Source organism: Leucopleurus acutus, assembly GCF_964270905.1.
Source record: "Leucopleurus acutus genome assembly, chromosome: 6".
Classification (NCBI taxonomy): Eukaryota; Metazoa; Chordata; class Mammalia; order Artiodactyla; family Delphinidae; genus Leucopleurus; species Leucopleurus acutus.
This window is the reverse complement of record NC_139149.1, coordinates 5,990,709-6,005,826: the sequence shown is the minus strand read 5'-3', so window position 1 is coordinate 6,005,826 and position 15,118 is coordinate 5,990,709.

Genomic DNA, 15,118 nt, shown 5'->3' with positions numbered 1-15,118 from the left:
TTCTTCAGGGTTGGAAAGAATGCGCCTGGCAAGGAAATAGAAGCTTCAGATTCAGCATCCTCTTCTAGTGACAAAGACCATCTCTGAGGGATCACGTACTGTCTGCTTCACCCCGGAGGTCTGTCCTGTGCCTTGCTCATTTCACATCCATTTTCCAGTGGACAGAATCTAATTAAGAAACAATTTAGAATAATTAGAAGCCAGTAATGAATAAAAGGCAATGAGACATCTGATCTTCCAGTAATTTAGCGAGAGCTCTGCCTTCACTAATTAGGAAGCAAAGCATTCCGCTGAACTTGGAGCTAACCCACAGTGTGCCAGTGTTGTGTCACAGACTCAGATGGCATGGGGAGCAGAGCAGAAGGCATTGGCCGAGTGAGGGTCAGACACCTGTGTCCCCATTCTCTGGAGGTAAGATGCTCAGGCTGGGGAGGCTCCAGGGGAGGGAAGGCACAGGCAGATGCTGGTGGCTTCAGGTCAACAGGTCCTGACCAGGTGGCAGGCACTGGCTGAGGGCTTTAAATAAATTCTCTCATTTAATTTCTGTAGTAACCTGTAAGGTGCATATTGTTACCCTCTAGTTAAAATTGAGGAAATTATGACTATGGAGGAAACCCAGAGAGTGAAAGGAAGAGCTATTGTTAATAATCTAAGCCTGACCGATTTCAAAACCTGGAACTTCTCCCTTTCCATCACTGCCCTGGAAAGCTTGAGACAATTCATCAGTTGCTGAGGGCAAATTCCTGTCACTGTTCTGCTTCCTTCCTAATTAATGTTGGATTAATTGAGATGTGCAGCTCTTTCTGACTATTAATATGTTTGCTCTAAGTCGGGTATGATGGTCCTGGTGGGACTTTCCCTAGTTTAGAAGGGAAAAGCAGATTATTGTCACTCCAGCAACCCCTCTAGGAGAGGTCTCCCTCAGCCCTCCACAATGAAATACCTTTGGTTAAAATGATGGTGACTAGACTTTTCACAGCGGCTCCAACAAGTAAAGAGCTTGGAAACCATGACCTCAGTCCTTACAACGGGAGAAATTTGGACCAATTAAAATCAACAACTTTTTTTTGGCCCACTAGAGACCCGAAGTCACAAGGCAAACTACCCTGAAATCTGTAGGGTCAGCCGTACCCAGAAAGGTAGAGCACCCAAGACTGCTTACCTGGACAAGAAGTCACTGGGAGCCGTAACTGACAAAACACTTACCTGACTAGTAATTGTGACAAGGTGCTGGAGGCTTAGAACACATTAGCACGATAGTGAGAAAGTTCTGGGGGGTTGCTCCTACAGTCTGGAAGTGGGGTAACATTGTTGCAGGCTTTCCCTCCAGAAACCTCACCAGGTCCTCCCAGGGAGAACCCCTGAAGATCCCCTCATGCCCTTGGCCAGGGGGGCAGTGGATGAGAATGACCAGAGGGCAATACTGAAAGCTTACTCCAGTGGGGGTGTGGAGGCGGTGTGTGGAATTCCGCCCCAAACCAGTCCCCTCCAGCTTTTCTGTCTTACCTTTGAAAAAATAATTTTAAAAAACATATTCAATAGGGAACCAGAATTAAGCATATAAATTGGAAATGGAGGAACAGAGCCACTTTGAAAGGCCACCCGTGAGAAACAGGCCCACAGAATGACAGAGACTTTATCCGAAGATTGTAGAATGCTACCCAACCCCACAACTGAAGGCCACACCAACAAGCTTCCAGCATAATAACAGTGCATTACAAATGAAAGGACTGTAAAACACAAACTCTCACCAAGGAATAGCACAAAGGGAAGTCCCTAAACCAAGAGGAGAGATAGAAACAGAGACAGCAGTGGAATTTGTAGTCTCTGACACTATAGCTACAGCAAACATTAAACATGGCCCAACTCCTAGGCAGAATAACTTAAGTTCTCACAGTAAAGGCCTTTTATACAAGTTCCTATAACCTGATACATCATGCCCAGCTTTTAATCAAAAATTGTAAGTCCTGTTAAAAGGCAACACAAAACAAAATACAGTGTGAAGAAATATAAGCTATCAACAGAACCAGGCTCATATATGATACAGATGTTAAAGTTATCAGACAGAGAATTTAAAATAACTATGATAAGTATGTTAAGGGATTTAATGGAAAAATCAAAAGTACACAAATGAAAGAACAGATGGGCAACATTTGCAGAGACATGGAAACTCCAGGAAAATAAATCAAAAGGGAATGCTAGATATCAAATTCATTGTAATGCAGATGGAAAATGCCTTTGATGGTCTCATGAGTAAACTTGACACAGCAGGGGGAGAATCAGTGAACTTGAAGATGGGACAATAGAATCTTCCTGAACTAAAACAACCAAGAGAAAAAAAATATGCAAACCACAGAACAGAACATCCAAGGATTGTGTGACAGTTTCAAGAAGGTATAACATATCATAATGGGAATGCAAGAAGGAGAAGAAAGAGAATAGAACAGAAAAATATTTGATATACTAATGGCTAAGAACTTTCAAAAATTAATGACAGACATCAGAAGACTGAGGCTTAATCAGACGATGAAGCTCAGAGAACACCAAGCAGGATACATTTTAAAAATAAAATATATTCAAACTGTAGGAAACCAAAGACAAAGATAAAAATCTTAAAAGAAGCCAGAGAAGAAAGTTTTACCTGTAGAGAAACAAAGGTAAGGGTTACAGTGGACTTATAAGAAACCGTGCAAGCAAGCAGAGTGGAATGAAATATTTAGTGTTGAAAGGAAAAAGATGGCAACGAATAATTCTAAATGTGAAGTAAAAATAAAGGTTTTAGCAGATAATTGAACACTAAGGGAGTTCATCACATGAAACGTTGAAAGAAGTTCTTCAAGCAAAAAAATAATCATAAGGGTCAGAACCTTGGACATGCATGCAGAAAGAGTGACAGAAAAGCAATAAATAAAGGTAGAATTAAGTCCTTTGTTTTTTTACTCTTAATTGTTCTAAAATGATGGTGTTGATGATGCCACAGATAAGCTGAGCCTCTGAAGGCCCAGGGCTGCCTCTCCCAGCATCTTACCTGACTCAAGTGGTTTCCTCAGCATAGAAACTTTTCCCCACTGTCTCCTTTGCTACTTGATGCCACCACTCACCCTGCAAGACTTAACCCCCTTATCAATTATGCTGTGACACATTTCCTAGTGGTTGTTTGTCTTTCATTTTGTAGGAATAGGAACCAAACCCTGTTTTGTAGCTGGGGGATTCTCCAGTTGTTGAGTCCTGGTATGTTTCAGACACACCTCCCTTTACAGAAGAAACATGCTAGATATTTGGTCTCCAAGTTTCCCTCGCAGGCTTTGCCAGCCATATCCATGGACTCATAGGACGGTGACTCAGGAGAAACTGAGTCAAAAGGGAATGGACAGAGAGCTGGCAGTGGTAGCAGTGACAGTCAAGTAGGGCCGTTGGCATGAAGTGTTAGTGGTTGCACACCCTGCTTTATCTTCAGAGCATGCAATACTGCCTGCCCATGGTGGGTGTCCAAGTATGTCTTGCTGAATGCATGAGTGAGTGAGGAAATGAATTAACGAAGCTACTAAGGCTTGATGACAGCACCATTGTTTCCTTTCTCAGACTGGTTATGATCTGGTTTAAGGCAATGTTCCTGAAGCTTCCTCTTGAACTCTCATCTTCTCTGGTGCATCTAGCAGTTTCAAGAACCACCCAGATCCTTTCAGTAAACATTTATATTTAGGTTTGACTCTCGTTTCCTGAAGCAGAGAAATGTTGCCAAAGCACCTCCCACCATCCCTCGTGCTCAGGGAGGGGTGACCAATCCCAGTCGAATCACCTCTACTGGACGAGCTTCCACACTTTGTTTGTGGCAATCTCTTAATATGTCTGCATCGCCTTCTGTGTTGAGGGCTGTCCTGGGTTGAAAAGACCTACATAAACCCAGGACAACCTCCTGGGTTGTCCTGATGGGAAGGACTGAGTATTTGCATCTTCTTTTATTGCCAACACGTGGACTATTTGGGGGTCATTGTGGAATCTCAGTTGATGTTCCCCATAGTAATATGAAATGATGACATGACAATTGCTTTCACATCCACCCTGTTTATGGAGCTGACTGGGCTAGGTATTTGCAGAGGGATACTTAGTGCCACATTCTATGGAGATGAGAAAGAGGCCTGTTACCTGGCCCATTGGTGACAACTGGGTAGATGAACGCAATTGAATGGGATCAAAGTGTGCAAAGCAAATAATTGAACAAGAGTCTGTTAGGACAGACTTAGATTGCTGTGTCAGAAACTGTGCTACATCCTATACATATGCTAGTCTCTTTGTATTTTTAGACCCTTTCAGCTTTGCCTGCCCAATGGAGCCTTTTCAAACTTAAAAACTTTTGCCCCCATCTTCAGCTCCTGAGAGCTATATATAAACTAGAGATTAACCACTGAACAAAAAGGAAGTCACAGTATAACTGTTTCTTTGAATTTCAGCCATCAAGCCCCTTTAGATTCATTCCATGGCATTTCTACCAAGAAAGATTCTGAACCAAAGTGGGATGGGGATGAGGAGAATAAGTAGGAAACTTGATTGCATCCTCCACCTGGTTGGCTTCTTCATGGAGATGGCAGCAACACGCCCTTGCAAATGCCCTTTCTACCTGGCCTACATCTGTCCAATGCCCACTGAGCTTCAGGAAGCCTCTGGCTTGACTGTTCTGACAGACCAGGTGTGGCTGCTCTGAAAAGGGACATCTCGCCTGCTGGCCAAAGTGCAATCCTCCACCTGATGGTTAATAAAATGTCAAATATTTACTTCTAGTCCTTCACAATTTAAAGTTGAGCGCAATATAGTATGCAACCACTCTGACTGTTCAATTTTTCTTGAAATACAAATGTTCAGTCTCCCAGGTCTCATTTCTTCCTCCTGAATCTTCTCCTAAGAAAGTGTCCAGGTTTATGAGGCATAAGACCTTCCACACCGTCATGGTGATATGAGGAAGGAAGGAGAAGAGAGGAATCCCGATGGGCTTTACCTGATATCATCTGGTCTCTTAGGTGATGTGCCTTGTCCTCCTGTTCCTGGTTTGACCTGATAAACTCTGATGATGCCAGCTGTAGTTGGATGGACTTGTGGACCATTTATCTGCCAAGATGGTGCTCTTAAAGCCTCACCTCAGCTGATCTGGCCTCATCTGGGAGTTCACTAGCTACAGAAACAAACCTCTCACCAGTCCCTCCAGCCAGCTCACTGGCCCAGTAAACCACTCTCTAGCCTCTGCTGCAAGGTCAGTCCCCCAGCCTTGGTGGATCCCATGGCAGGCCATGGATTACATCTCAAAGAGAGGGTTATACCAGATCCAAGGGAGATGTGGGAAGGCAATGGCACACTCTCTTTCTGTGGCTGTACCCAGGCTTTACAAAGGGAAGCCAAAAAGGAACTTTCTCCAGAGTCTCAGAGGTTGAGGATGCAGCCAAGAGAACTTCTCTACCCTCAGTGTTACTCCTACTTTCTAATGTACTTCTTTCTCCCCAGCCACTAATTAGATTTGCAGAATCAGGAGAGGAGGTACGCTGCTAAATACAACCTATGTTACTGCTAGAAAATGGTTCAGTTTCTACTTCTCATACATGTAGATGAAAAGACCTACATAAAGCCTGTGTGATTGCCAATGGTAAGGCCTGATAGATCACACATAGGGTTTTGTCCAGGAGCTGACTCCTTATTCAGGAAGACTCAATAAAGGATGGAGTATTTTCTACCACTTGTTCCTCTTCAGGGCCACCCCTCGAGTTTTAGTGACTCCCCACCACATGAAACTGAAAACTTATAGAGAAGAAGGCTGGATCAGATCAACCTTCCACACTGGGTTCTCAACAGCCCAGAGGTTGGCAATGTTGTCTTGGTGAGCACCGTAGGAGGTAAGGGCAGGTCAAAGTAGCAGGGCTTTTTCCAACCTCACTTCTATCAGAGCATTGATATTTATATATTGGGGCTCCATTTAACTTTTTCTTTTAAAAAATTTTACTTTAGATGAAAAAGTTAGAAATCTAGTGTGATAAATGGTCATTGTTTCTTCTATTTTTCACACCCTGTGATTCTAACCATCTATCTTATCATCCTTATGTCTACTTCCTGCAGGATTCCAGCTTTCTTGACCCAGAGGAAGATGTTTAAACAGATTCCTGTTAAACTCACTGAATCCCATTATTGTACAAGATTTTGCTTGGATACCCTGAGGGTATAGTCAGAAGGACTGGAATGACATTTCCAGATCTCAGAGTCAGATGGACCAGGCTGAAGAGAAGGAAAATTCTTGATTCTCAGCTGACATTTGTCATCCAACCATGCTGCCATCCTGACAATGCCTGCCACACTTTCATTCTACTTTCTTTTTTTTTTAACAGTTTCTCCAGTAACAAGGGCATTTTTATATTATCATTCCGAGAATATTAATGTGTTTTCCATCAAAAGCTTTATGATAATTATATTGAAGAGAGAGAAAAAAATGAATAAAGTTTGTCATTTATACAGTAATGATCCAGTGAGTTGATTGTTTCATGTACACCAACTACAGAATTGCCAAAGATCAAAGTCACCTGAAATTGCCATTTCTATTTACTGACAATGATTTTTGTTAAAGTAAATGTGGTGCTAAAAAGCAGCATATTGGCATAATAGTTCATTGAGGAGACGTTCTGATCGTGAAAAATAATTTAATACAATAGTCACAATAACACATGGGGACAAAATATTATTTTCTCGAATTTTATGAGATGGAGCAGTGCTTAGAAGTGATGGTAGGAAGGCAGAATGGTAATACAAAAACTCGGGGAAAACTCTCCCTCACAAAGATATCTACTTAGCACATAAAAATTAGCAAAGACAATCATTCAAAGTCTGTGATTGATCAAACGGCTTACAGCAAGTTGAGAAACATTTATTCAACAAAATCCATGGAAACTCAGAACAGTGGGAAGCTACGGCATTTGTGATAGAACCCGCACTCCCCTCCTTCCCCCACAGCTCCTCCTTGGTTTAAGTTGTGACCTGACCATGGGCTTGGCAGCCAAGGAGCAGTTACCACCTCCCCAGCTTTCTAGAAGCCAGAGAACATCGGGAGATTACATTTTTTCACAACTCTATGTTGCAGAAGGCCTATTGTGGTTGTAGAATCAGTCAGGTGGCTCCACCCTCAACTCCTGCTAAGTACAGAGGATCTGGGCTGGGCAGCTGGTTTAAGAGTTCAGTCCCCTTTCCCACATGCCTCTATAATAGGAGGGATTTTCTTTAGTGAAGTTGACAGAAAGATGGCAAATCTTTTCTCCTCTAGCTTCCAGGGATGAAAACCTATTTTAAATAGATTTGAAAGCTGGAAAGCCACCACATCTGATCTTCCCTGATTCTGGACTGCAGAAGATCTGCAATGGTGGTACCTAGGAGTGACACCTGTTTCCACATCCGCCACACACACATACCACATATCTCCTGATTCATAAGGAGGATACAGGTGGAACAGCCAGTGGAGAGCAAACCCTCTACCAGCTCCTGTTCCATACAGCAGAGTTTCCACCCAGGGAAAAGTCAGATCAAGCCTTAAAGACTGTTAATGTCCCACCCCTGTTGAGGGGCCTGACTTAACTGGATACAACTCTGGAGCAAATCATATCCTAGAGTATTGTTAAAGTCAGCTAGCAATTAGTGGAGCCTAACAGCTGCATGTGATAACAATAGAGGCAGCCTTTTCAGAAGCTTATCAAGGAGATCAGGGAAAGAAAGAGTCAACAAGAGTCCCCAAAACTCCTTTCCTGCCACTAGGTTCTGCAGAACCTTTTTTTTTTTTTAGATTCCATATATATGTGTTAGCATATGGTATTTGTTTTTCTCTTTCTGACTTACTTCACTCTATGTGACAGTCTCTAGGTCCAGCCACCTCACTACACTCAACTTCGTTTCTTTTTATGGCTAATATTCCATTGTATATATATACATCTTCTTTATCCATTCATCTGTTGATGGACACTTCGGTTGCTTCCATGTCCTGGCTATTGTAAATAGTGTTGCAATGAATATTGTGGTACACGACTTTTTTTGAATTATGGTTTTCTCAGGGTATGTGCCCAGTAGTGGGATTGCTGGGTCATATGGTAGTTGTATTTTTAGTTTTTTAAGGAACCTCCATACTGTTCTCCATAGTGGCTGTATCAATTTACATTCCCACTAACAGTGCAAGAGGGTTCCCTTTTCTCTACACCCTCCCCACCATTTATTGTTTGTAGATTTTTTGGTGATGGTCATTCTGACTGGTGTGAGGTGATACCTCATTGTAGTTTTGACTTACATTTCTCTAATGATTAGTGATGCTGAACATCCTTTCATACGTTTGTTGGCAATCTATATATCTTCTTTGGAGAAATGTCTATTTAGGTCTTCTGTCCATTTTTGGTTGGGTTGTTTTTTTTTGATATTGAGCTGCACGAGCTGCTTGTATATTTTGGAGATTAATCCTTTGTCAGTTGCTTCATTTGCAAGTATTTTCTCCCATTCTGAGGGGGACATTAATAAGCATGCAAATAATGGACTATCAGAAGAAGAAGAAAGAAAAGAAAAATTTAAATGTTCAAAGAAATAATTGCTGTGAACATGAAAAATTTAATTAAAAACATTAATTAATGCATCCAGAAAGCTCAACACAAAGTGATCCATATTGAACACTGATCATCAAAGAGACATCATGAAAGCAACAAGAGAAAATGACTTGCCATGAACAAGAGAATTACAGTAAAATTAACAGCTAACTTCAGATCAGATACAATGGAGGCCAGAAGTAAGTTTGGCTTAGATATGACATATTCTAAGTGGGGGAAACAAACAAACAAACTCTCAACTAAGGCTCTTAGAGCCTTCAAAATTACATTGCAAAATATTACCAAAATAAAGACATTCCCAGATATTATGAACTGAATGTTTGCATCCCCTCAAAATTTGCATGTTGAAGCCCCAACCTCCAATGTAACTGTATTTGAAGATAGAACGATTATGGATGTAATTAATGTTAAATGAGGCCACAAGGGTGGGACCCTGATCCTACAGGATTAGTGTCCTTCTGAAGAAAGCTCTTTCTTTCTCTCTGCCATGTGAGGACACAGCAAGGTGACTATCTGCAAGACAGAGAGAGAGCTCTTACTAGAGGACAACCCAGTCAGACCTTGATCTAGGACTTCTAGGCTCCAGAACCATGAGAAAATAAATTTTTGTTGCTTTAGCCTCCCAGCATATGGTATTTTGTTATGGCAGCCTGAGCTGACTAATACACCAGATAAACAACACCCAAGAGAATTTATTGCCTTTAAGGAAATATACAGGAAATTCTTCAGGCTGAAAACAAGTGACACAAGAGAGTAAGTAATTTGAATCCACACAAAAACAAAAAGTGCTATTAAGATAATTATGTAAAAAATCATAAAAGACAGTATAATTTCATATTTCCTCTACTTTCTTTCTTAACAGACTTTTTAATTTCATAAAACAATATATATATATATTATCACATTGTGTGCCTATATCATATAGAAATGCAATATATTAGACAATAACAACACAAAAAGAGATGAATGGGGCTAAAGCTATATTGGAACAAGGAAAAGACACCAAAAGGTAACACAAGCCTTAGTTAAGAAATGAGGAGAATAGTACAAATTTTCTATCTATCTATCTATCTATCTAACCATATACATATATATTCTTTCTTCATCTTCCTTTAAGAAACACAAATTTAAATACAATAATAATTATAACTACTATTACATAATCAGTAACATACATTAGACAAAGTTGTTAAGCAAGAATGGCACAAAAAAAGGGAAAAGTGAATAGAGCTAAAGAGGAGTAAGGTATTGTTTTCTTTTTTAAAAAATAACTGGAATTAAATTAATGGAAATATGAGATAAATTCTGAGAGGTTAATATATATCTTGTAAGCCTTAGTGCAACCACTAAAAAAATTACTAAAAATTATAAAGTAAAAACTCATTAAAAATTCAAATGTTACCCAAGAAAATATTCACTTAAAGAAAAAGAAGGCCATAAAGGAAGAAGAGAAATGGAAAAGAGGCATGAGTCATGTAGGAAACAAACAGCAAACTGGCAGATGCAAATCCAACCATAATAATAATAGTAAATAGAATACATAAATAAAAATTAACTCTATTTGAAAATGGCATCATTGTCTACATAGAAATTTCAATAAATCAATGAAAATACCCTAGAACTAACAAATTAGTCCAGCAAGATTATAGGATATAAAGTCAACACACACACACACACACACACACACACACACACACTCCACTAACATTTCTATATACTAACAGTGAACATTTACAAACAGAAATTAAAAACATAATACAATTTAAAATTGATCCAAGATGAAATACTTAGGTATATACTTAACAAAACATACATCTACATGCTAAAATAGAAAAATGTTGGTGAATAAAATAAAAAATCTAAATAAATGCAGATACTGTGTTCATGGATGGGTAGGCTCAAAATAGTAAATATGTTAATTCTTCCCAAACTGATCTGAGTTCAATTCATACCAATATCCCAACAATTTTTGGTAGATATAGACAAGTTTACTCTAAATTTTAAATGAAAAGGCATTTAGAATAGACAAACAATCTTGACAAAGAATAAAGTGATAAGAATTATCTTACCCAAAGTTAAGACTTGCTATATTGGTATAGTAATTAAGAGAGTGTTGTACGGGAAGAAATATAGACACAGATCAATAGAAAAGAATAGAAAACGTATAAAATAAATTCACAGAAATATGAGTTCAGCTTATCTTTGACAAATTTGTAAAACCAATTCAATGAAGGAGATATAGTCTTTCCAACAGATAGCGAAGGAACAACTGGACATCCACGGGGAGTGGGGGGAAGAACAAAAAAACAACAACAACAGCAACAAAAAAAGACCTCAAAATAAACTTTATGTCATACAAAAAATACTTCAAAAAGAACCAAAATATAAACATAAACATAAAACTTTTAGGAAAGGAAAAGGGCAAAATCTTTTAAATCTGGTCTAGGCAAAGAGTTCTCAGACATGACATCAAAAGTACATTTCATAGGGCTTCCCTGGTGGCACAGTGGTTGAGAGTCCACCTGCCGATGCAGGGGACATGGGTTCGTGCCCCAGTCTGGGAGGATCTCACATGCTGCAGAGCGGCTGGGCCCGTGAGCCATGGTCACTGGGCCTACGCATCTGGAGCCTGTGCTCCGCAACGGGAGAGGCCACAGCAGTGTACCACACACACACACAAAAAAGTACATTTCATAAAACAAAATTTTTTTTAAAAAGATAAATTAGGCCTCATAAAAATTACACTGTTGGGCATTTATCCCAGGGAAATTAAATCCTATGTTTCCACAAAAATAAACTGTACATAAATGTCATAGCAGCTTTATTTTTATTAGCCAAAAACTGGAGTTAACTCAGATGTCTAAATATTCAAACAAACTGAGATACACACATTAAATGTACTACTACTCATCAATTAAAAGATACTATCTATTAATAACATGGATGAATAGCCAATGAATTATGTTGAGTGAAAAAAAAACCCAAAGGCTAAATAACAGAGGATTAAAATTACATACTTTTGAAATGACAAAATCTTAGAAAGGAGGATATGTTAGTAATTGGTTTGGCTTAGAGATGGGGATAGAAGTAGGTGTGGTTATAGAAGGCAAGAAGAGGGATCATTATGGTATTGGAATTCTTCAGTATCTTGACTGTCATAATGGATACACAAACATACATAGATGATAAAAGTATAGCATTTAATACACACACACCCACACGTACAGTAAAACTGGGAAATCTGAAAGAGATCAGTGAATTATATGAAGGTAAATATCCTCGTTGTCATATCATACTTTGGTTTTGCAAAATTTTGCCTTTGGGGCAAACTGGACACAGTTTATGAGGAATCTCTCTGTATTATTTCTTAAAACTGCATGTGAATCTACAATCATCTTAGTTTTTAAAAGGCAGAGACATGGTTTCTCTCCCTGTTAATCAGTTACTTTTTGTCATAGTGTTATGGGTAATGTTTGTAATGTTCTGCCTCATTTTTTTATATGACAATTCAGTTTACATCACATTTTAAACTTTTAACAAAAGAGCCCCTACAGACCAATATTTCTAATGAATACCAACACAGTACTCTCTTAAAACGTTTAGCAAACCAGCAATATATAAACGTTTTTATATGACATGTCCAAGTGGAATTTTCCCCAGGAATGCAAAGTTGATTTATCATCCAAAAGTCAGTTAATGTAATACACTGCATAAATAGAACACAATAGAAAACAATAGAAACAATAGAAAACAACATGACTATCTCAATAGATACAGAAAAATCATGACAACATCCAACATCTTTTCATGATAAAAACTGAGTAATAGATTTAATAAGAGAAAACTTCCTCAACCTGACAAAATGCATCTACAAAATACTAACAGCCAACACCATGCTTAATAGTGAAAAGCTAAATGTGTTCTGACAATACCGACACCTAGTATCAAGGAAAACACAAAGATTTCAGCTCTGGACTCTTCTATTTAATATTGTACTGGGGGCTTTAGCCAAAGCAATTAGGCAAGAAAAAAGGCATTTAGATTGGAAAGGGAAATGTAAAAATATTCTATTTATATATTTTTAGTTAATAGACTATTTTAGAGCAATTTAGGTTTATAAAAAAATCAACTGGAAAGTACAAAATGCCTATATATCTCATTACACAAGACACAGTTTCCCTTATTAACATCTTGCATTAGCATGGTATTTGTTTGTTACAATTGATAAGCCACCACTGACACATTATCATCATAGTTTACATTAGGGTTCACTCTTTGTGTTGCACATTCTATAGGATTTGACAAGTGAATGATGACATATACCATTACAGTATTATACAGAATAGTTTCCCTGTGCTAAAAATCACATAGGTTCCACCTATTCATCCCGCCCTCCCTCCCCTAAACCCCTGGTTGTGCCTTTTTCAGAATGTCATATAGTTGGAATCATGCAGTATGTAACCTTTTCTTATTGGCTTCATTCACTTCATGCATTTAAGTTTCCTCCACGGTTTTTCTGTTCATTTGATTTTTGCGGCTTGATAGCTTATTTCTTTTTAATCACTGGATATTACTCCATTGTCTGGATGTACTGCAGTTTGTTTATCACTTTACCTATTGAAGGATATCTTGGTTGTTTCCAAGTTTTGGGCAATTATGAACAGACCCTATATAAACCTCTGTGTGCAGGTTTTTCTGTAGACACAGTTTTTTGTTTGTTTTATTGAAGTGTAGTTGATTTATAATGTTGTGTTATTTTCTGGTATATAGCAAAGTGATTCAGTTATATATTGATATATATTCATTTTCAGGTTCTTTTCTATTATGGGTTATTACAAGATACTGAATATAGTTGTAAATAGTGCTGCTATGAACATTGCACTTCAAGTTAGAGTTTTTGTCTTTTCCAGATATATGCCCAGGAGTGGGATTGTTGAATCATATGGTGACCCTATTTTTAGTTTTTTAAGGAACCTCCATACTGTTCTCCACAGTGGCTGCACCAATTTAAATTCCCACCAAAAGTGTAGGAGGGTTCCCTTTTCTCCACACCCTCACAGCATTTATTATTTATAGACATTTTGATGATGACCATTCTGACTGATGTGAGGTGGTAGCTCATTGTAGTTTTGATTTTCATGTCTCTAATAATTAGTGATGTTGAGCATCTTTTCATGTGCTTGTTGGCCATCTGTATGCCTTCTTTGGAGAAATGTCTATTTATGTCTTCTGCCCATTTTTCGAATGGGTTGGGATTTTTTTGTTTTTGTTTTTGTTTTGTTTTTATATATTGAGCTGTGTGAGATGCTTGTATATTGTAGAAATTAAGCCCTTGTCGGTCACATTGTTTGCAAATATCTTCTCCCAGTCCACAGGCTGTCTTTTTGTTTTGTTTATGGTTTCCTTTGCTGTGCAAACGCTTATAAGTTTGATCAAGTCCCATTTGTTTATTTTTGTTTTTATTTATTTTGCCTTGGGAGACTGACCTAAGAAAACATTGCGGCAATTTATTCCAGAGAATGTTTTGTCTATGTTCTCTTCCAGGAGTTTTATGGTGCCATGTCTTATATTTAAGTCTTTGAGCTATTTTGAGTTTATTTTTGTGTGTGGAGTGAGATAATCTAACTTCATTGATTAACATGCAGCACTCCAGCTTTCCCAACAACACTTGCTGAAGAGACTGTCTTTTCTCCATTGTATATTCTTGCCTCCTTTGTTGAAAATTAATTGACCATAGGTGTGTGGGTTTATTTCTGGGCTCTCTATTCTTTTCCATTGATCCATATGTATGTTTTTGTGCCAATACCACACTGTTTTGATTACTGTAGCTTTGTAGTATTGACACACTTTTTTTAAACTTATTTGGGTAAATACCATGAAGGACAATTTCTGGATCTTATGGTAAGAGTATGTTTACTTTTGTTAGAACCTGACAAAATGTCTTTCATTGTGGCTGTATTATTTTGCAATCCTATAAGTAATGAATAAGAGTTCATGTTGCTTCAATCCTCACCAGCATTTAGGGTTGTCAGTGTTTTGGATGTTAGCCATTCTAAAATTAGATGTATAGTGATATGACATTACTATTTAATTTGCAATTCTCTGATGACATATGATATTAAGCATCTTTCCACGTGCTATTTGCCATATGGATATCTTCTTTGGTGAAGTGTTTGTCCAGATCATTTGCCCATTTTGTAATTGGGCTGTTTGTTTTCCTATTGAATTTTAAGAGTTCTTTGTGTATGCTAGGTACAAGTGCTTTTTTATGCTTTGCAAACATATTGCCCCAGTCAGTGGTTTGTCTTTTCATTTGCATAACAATCTATTTCACAGTTCAGGAGTTTTTAAATTTAATTGAGTCCGAGCTATCAGGATTTTCATTCATGGTTTATGCCTTTGGTGTTTGATCTAAAAAGTCGTCACCAACCCTACAGTCACCTAGATTTTATCTCGTGTGCTAGGAGTTTCACAGATGTATGTTTTATATTTAGGTCTATGATCCATTTTGA